We start from the raw sequence: 11,218 nt of genomic DNA, 5'->3' as shown, positions 1-11,218 counted from the left end.
TACGCTAAAGTTTTTTACTGTTTTAAAAAGAAGAATTGAGAGAAAGAGTCAAACTTTAGCGTAAAGAGCGGGGCGTTGATGAGGAAGCAGCCTCTTTCATATAAGAAGTAATTTCTGTGCGTTTTAAGTTTTAATGTCGGTCCTTACTTTCAGTTAAAAAAACTCGTTTTTTTTATTTAATCAATTAAAGACGCGGTAGTGTCTGTGACGCGAGTAGGGATACGGCATGCAGGAAGCATTCCAGTACTAAGGAATAAAGAAATAAATTCATTTGCTAAGCTAGAATTATTTTGAGCTTGTTTGAATTTAGACGGAGCAAGGAGGTCGATGTTAAAATCCCCCATAAATAGTAGTTTTTTATACCGACTTAGCATGGAAGATAACAGTTTATCGAGAGATTCCAAAAATTTGGCTGGTGACCCACAAGGCGGTCTATATAACACACAGCAAAACAGAGTTTCACTCTTAGTTTCAATTTCCACAAGGATAAATTCAAAAAGCATTTCTTCATAAAGGTTATCAAAATCCGTAATAATTTTAGTTGCCAGTTCATGTTTAACAAACATACTAATACCACCGTGTTTCCGTGTTTCTCTGTTCTTAAATAAATGTTTATACCCATCTATACGAGCGAGGGGGGCAGACGACTCAGAAAGTAATGTCTCACAAGCCCCAAAAATATCAACTCCGTGATTAGCAAGGAACAACGACAATTGGTCAAGGCTTTTTAACAATCCCCTACAGTTAAGGGAAGCGATTCTTAAACTTCCAGGCGTAGGTCGGTATTTAGGGACTTTTTCCGGTAACAAATAATTATTTTCAGGGAGGTTATCAATAAAAAAATCACGATCATCTTTACTATAGATTCCCAGCTTTGAAAAATGCTTTGCAAGATCCAGGGGACTTTTTTGGAGACGGAGTAGTTTTTTAGCGGTATTTCCCAACTCATTTAAATTACTAAATATAATGACTTACCAAAGAATCCAGGGGTTTGAATCTGGATGGATGGTTACTTACACGAGACTGTGTACCAAACAGAAAGACATGTGATGACACTGAAAAATAAGAGCCAGGACAGAAACGGAACTTGATTATTTCTACTACTACTACTAGGTCTAGAAAAAAGCACAAAGAACGTTCAACAGAAACACCCATCACAGTGTTTAACTCAGTGCGTTTACTTCAATTCAACAGCTTTTGTTATCCTTTAAGATACAGCAACATCATCGTATGCAATCCATTGATCATTGCTAGCATTTCTCACTTCCAACTTTAAAGACGAACTATTTTGCTTAAGTCGAACGAATGCAAAAGACTTCGACTCGCGTATTTCTTTTGTTTTTGCCAGTAACAGGTTTCTTCGCGCGTTGAGTTCAGGAGGCAGGTCAGTGCATATCCGCATGCCCGATCCTTTTAGTTTCCCAACAGATTTTAGTACAGTTTGAACCTCCCATTCATTCAGGCATGAGAACATAACAGGCGGTGCTGCCTTTTTGGTGGAATTCGATGCACGAACAGACACATTGTCGAGCCTTTGTTTAATTCGGAATAGCCTTGTTATCTTGGGGCTGTCTTCGAGACCAAGGTTGTTTTTCATGACTTCTTCGAAATTAGCTTGTAGAGTTTCGCCATGTTTTTCTTTCGTTAGTACGTGTAATATCAGGTTCAGCCTCCGATCTCGTACTTCTAGCTCCAAAAGTCTCTGGTTGGTCGAGTCAGTCGCTTTTATTTGAACATCTAGTGTAGATTGAAGCGCAGCGATTATTGTGTCCTTTTCTTCAATCTCAAACTTCAGTTTTACGATTTCCGATTTTAGCTGATTAAATTGCGACGCACTTTCCGCAGATAACTGATCTTTTGTTGCTGTCTGACTCACTGAGATTGCAGATAGCCTGGAATCAAGTTTAGCGACGGCCTCCTTCAAAATCTTTTCCACGAATGCCTCTGTTACCACAATTCTTGCTATAATAGCTGTTGAATTTGCTTAGAATGACATGAAACGAGACTTACTCGCAAGGGGGGCTTCAATCGGAATTCTAAATATCGGAATTCTTCGCCACTGAATAATTAGTTATTCTAATGAATAATTAGTCTCGCCACCTCTATCAGAGCGTGATTGCCTATAAATATCGGAATTCCTAATTATATTCTTACTGCTTGATGGCTAAATGAAGTGTCTAATTTCTTGCTAAAAAACTAGTCAGACAGGTTTCGTAAGAGATCTTCGTTTGTTCAGAGATTGCAAAATTAGTTCATAAAAACTTGCCAAACAGCTTTGTTAAGGCCGTGATTAAGGGGGTGATTAAGTGAACTGATGGAACTCGAAAATCCCATGTTAAATTGAAAATTTATATTTAAAAAGTACTCAAGTATTCATTGGCGGAAGATGCCGCTTTTAATATCAGGCCATAGCTTCTTGAAGATGCTACAAAATGTTTGAAAGGATTTTGTTCTATTTCCTCTAATTGCTTAGAAATCTTAGAAAATGTCTAGATCTTTTTCACAAGTGTACTCTATGAAAGATATTGCTTTTGGAACAAAATCGGTACTATCATGAGCAGAAGACAATAACCTATAAGATGATTGGAACCATTTTTTGATGTATTTTCCGGTTTTCTAACAGTCCCCTAGAATATTTTCAGCTACCTGAAATTTTTACAAGTCGGTTGCCATAAAGAATCGTTTCAGATCGCCGATAATAACCCCTAGAGACGAAAATGACAAGCTGGTATAATCAGCTACTTGTTAATAGTGTGAAATTTTCATAAATTATTTCAATGCAATGAAGAAACCTAGAAATGAGAAATAGTCAGGAGCCTTCGGGAAAGTTGTGCACACAAAGCCGAAATCATGGGGAAAATTAAATCAAAGCGAGTTATGGAACTGCGAAACTGCGAGAAATTTGGGGATAGGCTAGTGGATAAAGAACCGAAAAGAGTCTAAGGCGGACTATTGCATGGAAGTTGGAAAGAATGGACTGGTCAACCCCAAACGAGGCCACGACTACTTTTACCAAGTACAATGTCAGCTTGAATGTGCTCAGCTATATACTTGCTTTTTCATGATTTTTACCCAGAGAGACCTCTACATTGAAAAGATAGACCGCGATCCAGGCTTTTGGACCGAAAAGATTTTTCCCAAGCTGAAAGGATTCTTCATGGATGCTTTGATCCCAGAGTTCCACAGGGGGTTCCAATACAAGAACCGTACTTACAAGATTAATCGTCTAGTACCGGTAACAGGAAAATTCATTTTCCTTACATTCTATCCTTCTTTGTAGTTACATACTTAATTGTATTGTCATTTGAAATACAATACCTTTGTTTATATTGCTTGTCCTCCAACTTTATCAAACAGTTCGTAGTAACGAACTGTAGTAAAGAGCGACCCGGCTCAATAGTAACCGAAACTCTAAAAAAATGGGATTTTGGTACCAATAGCTACATCAAAAGAATCGCATTTTAATGCTGCTTTTAAATACATTAAATAAAAACAAGTTTTTTCAACTGAAAGTAAGGAGCGACATTAAAACTTAAAACGGACAGAAATTACTTCGTATATAAAAGGGGCTGCTTCTTCATCAACGCCCCACTCTTTACGCTAAAGTTTGACTCTTTCTCTCAACTCTTCTTTTTAAAACAGTAAAAAACTTTAGCGTAAAGAGCGGGGCGTTGATGAGGAAGCAGCCCCTTTTATATACGAAGTAATTTCTGTCCGTTTTAAGTTTTAATGTCGCTCCTTACTTTCAGTTGAAAAAACTTGTTTTTTATTTAATTTCTGAACGTTTTTGAATAAATGCATGTTTTGATTTTGGCTCTCCGCAGAGTAATAATTGAAACGGACTTTGATTTTTTTTTTTATTATTATTCTTTTTTTTTGCTAAATGGCTTACTCATAATTTTGATCGAATGATTTTGAGAAAAAAGAGCGGGGGAGGAAGCCTAGTTGCCCTCCAATTTTTTGGTTAATAAAACAGGCAACTAGAAATTTAATTTTTTACGAATCTTTTTATTAGTAAAAGATATACGTAACTTATAAACTAGCTTACGTGAAGAATTTTTTATTCTCATATTTTTATTACAGATATGAGAGGGTTCACCCCGTCGTCAGTACCTCTCTCTTTACACTAGATCTTAAATTTTGGCCCAATTCATTAAGAATGACCCCTGAATCACAAAAGCCGTAGAATAAATAGTTGACATTACTAAAAATTCTTTAGCGTAAAGAGCGAGGTATTAGGAGGAGGTGAGCTCCTCATATGGGTAATAATTTCTGTTCGTTTTAAGTTTTGATGCTGCTCCTTACTTCCAGCTGAAAAAAAAACTTTTTCATATATATTTTTTCATTGTTTTTTTTTTAATAATGTTAGTAAATCCAGCACTCCCTTCATGGAAATTTTCTTCCCCCATGACCAAGTCCTCGATGGAAAGTTCCCCCAGTATATCTCCCTCTTTTCGACCCCTCCCCCCGACCAAAAAATCCTCCTGAAAACACCAGTACACTTCCCAATAACCATTACTATATGTAAGCACTGGTCAAAGTTTTTAACTTTTAACCCCTCCCACGGGAACTATGGAGGAGTAAGTCGTCCCCAAAGACATGGTTATAAGGTTTTTCGACTACGTTGAATAAAATGGCTATCTCAGAATTTTGATCCGTTGACTTTGGGAAAATAATGAGGGGAGGGGGCTAAGCTGGGAGCGCCAGCTAAAAGCTATAGAATCTTAACGAAAATTACACCATCAGATTCAGCGTGTCAGAGAACCCTACTGTAGAAGTTTCAAGCTCCTATCTGCAAAAATGTGGAATTTTGTATTTTTTGTCAGAAGGCAGATCACAGATGCGTGTTTATTTGTTGTTGTTTTTTCAGGGGTGATCGTATCAACCCAGTGGCCCTAGAATGCTGCAAAAGGGCTCATTCTAATGGAAATGAAAAGTTCTAGTGCCTTTTTTAAGTGACCAAAAACTCGGAGGGTACCTAGGCCCCCGTCCCACGCTAATTATTTTTCCAAAGTAACCGGATCAAAATTCTGAGATAGCCATTTTATTCAGCGTAGTCGGAAATCCTTATAACTATTTCTTTGGGGACGACTTACTCCCCCACAGTCCCCATGGGAGGGGCTACAAGTTACAAACACTGACCAGTGCTTACATACAGTAATGATTATTGGGAAGTGTACAGACGTTTTTGGGGGCGTTTTCATTTGGTTGGGGGCAGGGTTGACAAGAGAGGGAAATGCTGGGGAAACTTTTCATGGAGGAAGAAAATTTCCATGAAGGGAGCGCAGGTTTTCCTAGCATTATTAAAAAAAAACAATGAAAAAATAAATATGACAAAGTTTTTTTCAACTGAAAGTAAGGAGCAGCATTAAAACTTAAAAGGAACAGAAATTATTACGCATATGAGGGGATCACCTCCTCCTAACACCTCGCTCTCTACGCTAAAGTATTTTTAGAATTTCAACTATTTATTCTACGGCTTTTGTAATTCAGGGGTCATTCTTAAGAAATCGGGACAAAATTTAAGCTCTAGTGTGAAGAGGGAGGTACTGACGAGGGGGTGAACCCCCCTCATATATGTAATAAAAATGTGAGAATACAGAAGTTCCCTACGTAAGCTAATTTGTAAGTTACGTATGTCTTTAACTAATAAAATTTATTTTTACTAATAATTTTACTTATAAAAAAATTCGTAAAAAATTAAAAGTTCTAGTTGCCTTTTTAGGTAACCAAATAATCGGAGGGCAACTATACCTCCTTCCCCGCTCCTTTTTATTTCTCAAAATCGTTCGATCAAAACTATGAGAAACCCATTTAGCCAAAAAAATAAATATCCAAATTTCGTTTTAATTATTCATCTGTGGAGAGCATAAATCAAAACATGCATTGATTAAAAAACGTTAAGAAATTAAATTAAATAAAAACAAGTGTTTTTAACTGAAAGTAAGGAGTGACATTAAAACATGAAACGAACAGAAATTACTTCATATATGAAAGCGGCTGTTTCCCCATCAAGGCCCCGGTCTTCACGCTAAAGTCTGACTCTTCCTCTTAACTCTATTTTTTAAAACAGTAAAAAACTTCAGCATAAAGAGCGGGGTGTTCATGAGGAAGCAGTCCCTTTCATATACGAAGTAATTTCTGTTTGTTTTAAGTTTTAATGTCACTCCTTACTTTCAGTTTTATTTTATTTTTAATTTGTAAGAAAAGTTTGGTTTTGTAAGAATCTTCGAAGAAAGCTTTCAACTAAGTTCACTGTTTAGTTTCGAATTAATCAAATGAGGTATTTTAAATAGCCTATCCCTAGGAAATAAAGTGGAAAAAACAATAAATTTTAAAATGCATTCTATGCATGCCGTCACAGTTGCATATGCATGGGCATTTTGTACTTGAGAATGATAGTGCTCTTCTGCTCATTTTCTCTTCTCCCTTGGTCGGTAGCCAAGCTTTGCAAGACGCAGCCAAATATATTATTATTTCTCGGCTGAAGCATCTCACCAAAGGAAGCTGTCAATCAAAACCTTTCACAAGACTTGATAATTAGTCCTATTTGAAGTTTTGACAATCGACGGTTTCAAGAGAATTAAAAGACAGAAGGCTAACCTAACTTCAATTTTGAAGCTCGATGTTTTCAAGTTCACTTAAGGCCGTGATTAAGTGATAAAAAAAACCTTATAACCATGTCTTTGGGGACGACTTACTCCTCCATAGTTCCCGTGGGAGGGGTTAAAAGTTAAAAACTTTGACCAGTGCTTACATATAGTAATGGTTATTGGGAAGTGTACTGGTGTTTTCAGGAGGATTTTTTGGTCGGGGGGAGGGGTCGAAAAGAGGGAGATATACTGGGGGAACTTTCCATCGAGGACTTGGTCATGGGGGAAGAAAATTTCCATGAAGGGAGTGCTGGATTTACTAACATTATTAAAAAAAAAAACAATGAAAAAATATATATGAAAAAGTTTTTTTTTTCAGCTGGAAGTAAGGAGCAGCATCAAAACTTAAAACGAACAGAAATTATTACCCATATGAGGAGCTCACCTCCTCCTAATACCTCGCTCTTTACGCTAAAGAATTTTTAGTAATGTCAACTATTTATTCTACGGCTTTTGTGATTCAGGGGTCATTCTTAATGAATTGGGCCAAAATTTAAGATCTAGTGTAAAGAGAGAGGTACTGACGACGGGGTGAACCCTCTCATATCTGTAATAAAAATATGAGAATAAAAAATTCTTCACGTAAGCTAGTTTATAAGTTACGTATATCTTTTACTAATAAAAAGATTCGTAAAAAATTAAATTTCTAGTTGCCTGTTTTATTAACCAAAAAATTGGAGGGCAACTAGGCTTCCTCCCCCGCTCTTTTTTCTCAAAATCATTCGATCAAAATTATGAGTAAGCCATTTAGCAAAAAAAAAAGAATAATAATAAAAAAAAAAAATCAAAGTCCGTTTCAATTATTACTCTGCGGAGAGCCAAAATCAAAACATGCATTTATTCAAAAACGTTCAGAAATTAAATAAAAAACAAGTTTTTTCAACTGAAAGTAAGGAGCGACATTAAAACTTAAAACGGACAGAAATTACTTCGTATATAAAAGGGGCTGCTTCCTCATCAACGCCCCGCTCTTTACGCTAAAGTTTTTTACTGTTTTAAAAAGAAGAGTTGAGAGAAAGAGTCAAACTTTAGCGTAAAGAGTGGGGCGTTGATGAAGAAGCAGCCCCTTTTATATACGAAGTAATTTCTGTCCGTTTTAAGTTTTAATGTCGCTCCTTACTTTCAGTTGAAAAAACTTGTTTTTATTTAATGTATTTAAAAGCAGCATTAAAATGCGATTCTTTTGATGTAGCTATTGGTACCAAAATCCCATTTTTTTAGAGTTTCGGTTACTATTGAGCCGGGTCGCTCTTTACTACAGTTCGTTACTACGAACTGTTTGATAAAGTTGGAGTTGGATATTCGTATTTTTTGCCAGAAGACCGATCACGGGTGCGTGTTCATTTTTTTTCTATTTTTTACCCCAGGGGTGATTGTATCGACCCTGTGGTCCTAGAATGTTACAAGAGGGATCATTCTAACGGAAATTAAAAGTTCTAGTGCCCTTTTTAAGTGACCAAAAAAATTGGTGGACACCTAGGCCCCCTCCCACGCTCATTTTTTTTCCAAATTTATTGGATCAAAACTCTGAGATAGCCATTTTATTCAACATAGTCGAAAATCTTAATGACTATGTTTTTGGTGACGACTTACTCGCCCAAAGTCCCCGTGGGAGTGGCTGCAAGTTAAAAACTTTGACCTGTGTTTACATATAGTAATGGTTATTGGGTACAATGGTTAAGTGTACAGACTTTTTCAGGGAGATTTTTTGGTTTAGGGGGGGGGGGGTGATTTGAGGGGGGAGGTTACATGGGAGGATCTTTTCATGGAAGAATTTGTCATGTGGAAGAGAATTTCAATAAAGGGGATGCAGGATTTTTTTTAGCATTATTTCAAAAACAATAAAAAAAATAAACATGAAAAGTTTTTTCAACTGAAAGTAAGGCTCAGAATTAAAACTTAAAACGAACAGAAATTATTACGTATATGAGGGGTTCACCTCCTTGTAATACCTTGCTCTTTACGCTAAAGTATTTTTAGTAATTCCAACTATTTATTCTACGGCCTTTGTGATTTAGGGGTCATTCTCAAGGAATTGGAGCAAAATTTAAGCTTTAGTGTAAAGAGCGTGGTATTGACGCGGGGGTGAACCCCCGCATATACGTAATAAAAACTTACGAATATAGAAGTTCGTTACGTAAGTTAATTCATAAATTACGTATATTTTTACTAACTAAAACATTCGTAAAAAATTAAAAGTTTTAGTTGCCTTTTTAAGTAACCAAAAAATTGGAGGCCCACTAGGCTCCTCCCCCACTCCTTTTTTTCTCAAAATCTTCCAATTAAAACTATGAGAAAGCCATTTATCCCCAAAAAATTAATGTGCAAATTTCGTTTTAATTATTTATGTGCGGAGAGCCAAAATCAAAACATGTATTAATTCAAAAACGTTCATAAACTCAATAAAAAGAACAAGTTTTCTTAACTAAAAGGAAGGAGTGACATAAATTTAATATCGCTCCTTACTTTCAGTTAAGAAAACTTGTTTTTTTTAGTTAATTTTGAATCGGTTCAACTTTTCCTAAGGTGTTCTATGCCCCAAGTTATTTTACCTATGAACTATTTGGACAAAACGGTTTTCTCAAAATTTTTACCGGATGTCTTCAGGGGAGATCGGGTGTGGGAAGGTGAATGGTTGCCCTTTGGTCACTTTTAACTCTTAAAAAGGGCACTAGAATACCTAACTTCACCAAGATACCAACTCCATATATTAAATATTCAATTAAAATATACCTTTACAGTAGTTTATCCTACTCTGCCTAAGCTAATTGTCTCCGAATGCAGACAGACAAACCGGTTTTATGCAGCCAGATCAGGTCAAACTTCCTGAGTGGGGTCGCTATAATACGTAAGTACCGTCTGTTTCATAGGCCGAATTAGCTGTATCCTCAGAAACGTGTGCTCGAATTGTTGCCATCAGTGTTTCAAGTTTGGGGAGGGGGCTAATAGTAATAATGAGGAATACGCTAAACTCCTAATGTGAGATAACCTACAGTAATTAGTACTTCTAAGCTATCTCCCTGCAGTCTATGGATAAAGTGTCCCTGAGAAAACCTCGCACTTAGAATCTCCTTGAGACGATGTTATGCAATCGACAATCAGGCCCTATGCCTGGTATTAGGCTAGGGATAGTGGATACCACGGGTACAACTAGACGGGCATCTTGAATCTATACTTAAAAATCCTCGGCATATATTATCTCATAAAATATGAGAGGAACCTCTGTAGCGTTGCCTATAGTAAATGCTATACTGACTCGACCAACCAGAGACTTTTGGAGCTAGAAGTACGAGATCGGAGGCTGAACCTGATATTACACGTACTAACGAAAGAAAAACATGGCGAAACTCTACAAGCTAATTTCGAAGAAGTCATGAAAAACAACCTTGGTCTCGAAGACAGCCCCAAGATAACAAGGCTATTCCGAATTAAACAAAGGCTCGACAATGTGTCTGTTCGTGCATCGAATTCCACCAAAAAGGCAGCACCGCCTGTTATGTTCTCATGCCTGAATGAATGGGAGGTTCAAACTGTACTAAAATCTGTTGGGAAACTAAAAGGATCGGGCATGCGGATATGCACTGACCTGCCTCCTGAACTCAACGCGCGAAGAAACCTGTTACTGGCAAAAACAAAAGAAATACGCGAGTCGAAGTCTTTTGCATTCGTTCGACTTAAGCAAAATAGTTCGTCTTTAAAGTTGGAAGTGAGAAATGCTAGCAATGATCAATGGATTGCATACGATGATGTTGCTGTAGCTTAAAGGATAACAAAAGCTGTTGAATTGAAGTAAACGCACTGAGTTAAACACTGTGATGGGTGTTTCTGTTGAACGTTCTTTGTGCTTTTTTCTAGACCTAGTAGTAGTAGTAGAAATAATCAAGTTCCGTTTCTGTCCTGGCTCTTATTTTTCAGTGTCATCACATGTCTTTCTGTTTGGTACACAGTCTCGTGTAAGTAACCATCCATCCAGATTCAAACCCCTGGATTCTTTGGTAAGTCATTATATTTAGTAATTTAAATGAGTTGGGAAATACCGCTAAAAAACTACTCCGTCTCCAAAAAAGTCCCCTGGATCTTGCAAAGCATTTTTCAAAGCTGGGAATCTATAGTAAAGATGATCGTGATTTTTTTATTGATAACCTCCCTGAAAATAATTATTTGTTACCGGAAAAAGTCCCTAAATACCGACCTACGCCTGGAAGTTTAAGAATCGCTTCCCTTAACTGTAGGGGATTGTTAAAAAGCCTTGACCAATTGTCGTTGTTCCTTGCTAATCACGGAGTTGATATTTTTGGGGCTTGTGAGACATTACTTTCTGAGTCGTCTGCCCCCCTCGCTCGTATAGATGGGTATAAACATTTATTTAAGAACAGAGAAACACGGAAACACGGTGGTATTAGTATGTTTGTTAAACATGAACTGGCAACTAAAATTATTACGGATTTTGATAACCTTTATGAAGAAATGCTTTTTGAATTTATCCTTGTGGAAATTGAAACTAAGAGTGAAACTCTGTTTTGCTGTGTGTTATATAGACCGCCTTGTGGGTCACCAGCCAAATT

The sequence above is a fragment of the Artemia franciscana genome, chromosome 17 (assembly GCF_032884065.1).
Source record: "Artemia franciscana chromosome 17, ASM3288406v1, whole genome shotgun sequence".
NCBI classification, from domain to species: Eukaryota; Metazoa; Arthropoda; class Branchiopoda; order Anostraca; family Artemiidae; genus Artemia; species Artemia franciscana.
The sequence above is the reverse complement of the archived record's forward strand: the minus strand, read 5'-3'. Positions refer to the sequence as shown.